Here is a 3145-nt window from a genome sequence, read left to right on the forward strand (position 1 = left end):
CTTCCAGTCAGGTGTGTTGAGGCAAGTTGGAGCTAAACTCTGCAGGACACTGGCCCTCCAGGACCAAGTTTGGACAGCCCTGGTTTAATGTCTCATCCGAAAGACGGTGCTTTTTGAGAGTATAGTGTCCCCATCACTACACTGGGGCATTAGGACCCAAACAGACCACAGGGTGAGCACCCCCTGCTGGTCTCACTAACACCTTTTCCAACAGCAACCTAGTTTTCCCAAGAGGTCTCCCATCCAGGTACTGACCAGACTCAACCCTGCTTAGCTTCCATGGGCAACCAGTCTTGGGCTGCAGGGTGATATGGCTGTGGCTTATCATTCAGTCTAGTCTAGGCTAGGCTAGTCTTCTTTCAGTGACCAATATTTTCCCCTGATGTTACATCAATTTCTGACTGTTTAGATTGTAAACCAATATATATATAATTATATTTGAATATATATAATATTATAATTGGTTTACAAAACATTTAAACAAAAAAATCTGTGATGTTCATATTGCTAAATAATCATATTTCAAAGTAAACATTTTAAAGTTAATATACTTAACTTATACTTACGTTATTTAAAGGCACAATATGTACGTTTTCGCCACGTTTTAGAGGGTGCGTATTCAAAACAAACAAAGAAACAAAAGCGTAGTTTGATGATGCCGTGACTGAGTGTGGAATCATGGGAGTTGTGGTCTTCATCCTCACAGCCGATGCAATCCGACGGGACTCGGGCAGAAATCATGTTCATGGATGAGCTAATGATTTATTAACGTAGTAGTCGAGGGGTTATGACGTCATTGGCAGGCGACACTATGACACTATAGACACGCTCCGTGTCACTAGTTAAAATTGCTTATTTCTCTGCATTTAAACATTCTTCGAAACATTTGGGATAATGTAAGTACACAAGTCAGCAAAATATATAACTAACTGTTGTAGTAGTTTTTGGATATTTTAATTAAAAAATCTTACATATTGTGCCTTTAAGGCCAGTCAATTTTACTCATAAAAATGTAGTACTTAATTTCAAACAAACAGTCATTCCATGCACACACTCTCTCTAAGGGGTTGTTGGCTTTAAAAAGGTTGAAAATCATATCTATTATAAGAACTCCATTTATATATTACTATATTTAGGGATTGGTGTAGTGCTGTTTTCTTCACTCTGATGTGAAATCCATATGTGCTTCCAGCCCAGTGAATTTTCACTATAATTTATACAGAACTTTTATTTATTTGTTTGTTTGTGTAGTTAGTTAGTTATAAGTACAATGCTTAGCAAATTCTTGTATGCTAATACCCAACCTTGATCGAAGAAGGCATGGCACATTAATATTAATCACTTACGGGCTGGACCCTTCAGCAGGCTTCAGTACGAACGTCAGATTTCATTAATTTTCATGAGTGAAGCTCTGCCATACTAGGATTCACAGCATGTGTGTGCATTGGGTGTCACTCCAAAAAGAGGCGGGGCCTCACACTTCCTCCTGCATTATTCATAAGCGCCTGGAGTGACCGGCAGAGCGCTGGCCGGCTTTTTAATACCTAGTCTAAGTGACAGCGTGAGTGGAGTATCAACAGCACAAAGATAGACAGACTTTTGAAACCCAACTCACAGGGATCTCTGGCTGGCATAAGGTGAGTCAGCATATTCTAATGAGTGTGAAGAATGATGTTATTGTAAATGGATTTTATGGATTGTATTTGGATTATCTGTTATGAATGGGTTATCTTCTCTGGTCTTTGTGTGTTGTGTATTGTGGCTGGGAGAGGGGATGAACCTTGCTCGGTCAATATTTGGCTGAGGGTCTTTCTGTGATTGGCTCTCTCCATTGTGTGATCTCTCTGGAGGGCTGCTGGGATGCTTTCAAGGGTGTGTCAGCAGTTCAGAGATGAACAAAGACTGATTGAAGTGGATGTCTTGCATTACTGGATCTGTCACCTTTATCTCTGCTTTAAGATATTTAGGTTTGTGGATAGGACTTGTATCTGCTGTAACTGAGTGGATTTTGGGCACTGAGGCCCTGCTGGTTGTTTTAACCTATGATGCTTGGCATGTTTTCAGCTGGAAGCAGCTTTTGGTGCTCAGGTTTCATCTTCTTAGGGTTGTACCGGGCTGCTGAGTTGGCAAAATGTCTCTGGAAAAAAGTATTTGCATTCTGCCTTATTTACTTTGTCTGAAAGCTTCATTATAGTGTTTTCTGTGCATATTATAGTACAGCTTAACATTTAAATCTATCTAAATAACTGGCTTGAAAAGTATACGGACACAAATGCTTAAAATATATGAATGTCTTTGCTTTATGTAGCAACATATCAAACCTAGTATCATTTATTTTAAAGACAGATGACACAAGCATGCTTTTTTAAAGCAAAACAGTTCACAAAAATCTATATTTTTGTTAGGGTTTCAGTTATAAAGCAATACATTAATGAAATGAACAAAAAATGTGTTATTGTCAAACATCAGTGGATCATGTTCTTAGTTTACAGAACTGAACTACACACCTGTGTGAACTAGGGATATGCCGGTATAAAATTTTCATGTTGCGATTAATTGCTAATGCTTTTATCACGGTATACGCCATGTGTTTCTCGTCCGCGCTTGTTTACATCAGAGTGAGCACGGGTCTTTCACCCTGCATACAGAGGTGTTGTGCATTTGGACCAGTTGATGGGAAAAGTATTCTTAAAATGCATTCAAAATTCTGAATAATTTGTAATATATAATTATTCCCGGTATTTAGAAGTGCCTACGATAACAATATCGTGCATATCCATTACCGTGATATATAGTCTAGTGTGAACTTGAGGGCAACTGACTTTATACATCCACTAAAATGCTTTTACACCAGCTGAATGTAAATATTGTAAAAATGGCTCAGAAAGGTCAAATCAGTTGTGAGAAAATGTCTTGCATCATTTAGTGTTTGTGTAGCTGTGTAACAGTTTATGCACTATAATGTGATTTAATTAACTTCTGATAAAGGGTCTGGCAAATGTAAAAAATCTATTTTTTTTTTTGTTGCAGATGCCACATGGTTTTATATTTTGTTTTTAATGCAGTGACATTCTTACAGTTTTAAGTGTGACCTCACACACACACACACACACACACACACACACACACACACACACACGCGCGC

At 38.3% G+C, this 3145-nt stretch overlaps 1 pseudogene; it reads left to right on the forward strand.

Annotated features, from left to right (window-relative positions):
- Positions 1-3145, forward strand: part of LOC107655306 (kinase D-interacting substrate of 220 kDa-like) — a 58192-nt pseudogene that overhangs the window by 424 nt on the left and 54623 nt on the right.

This window comes from Sinocyclocheilus anshuiensis, unplaced genomic scaffold, assembly GCF_001515605.1.
Source record: "Sinocyclocheilus anshuiensis isolate Anshui unplaced genomic scaffold, SAMN03320099.WGS_v1.1 scaffold1096, whole genome shotgun sequence".
Lineage (NCBI taxonomy): Eukaryota > Metazoa > Chordata > Actinopteri > Cypriniformes > Cyprinidae > Sinocyclocheilus > Sinocyclocheilus anshuiensis.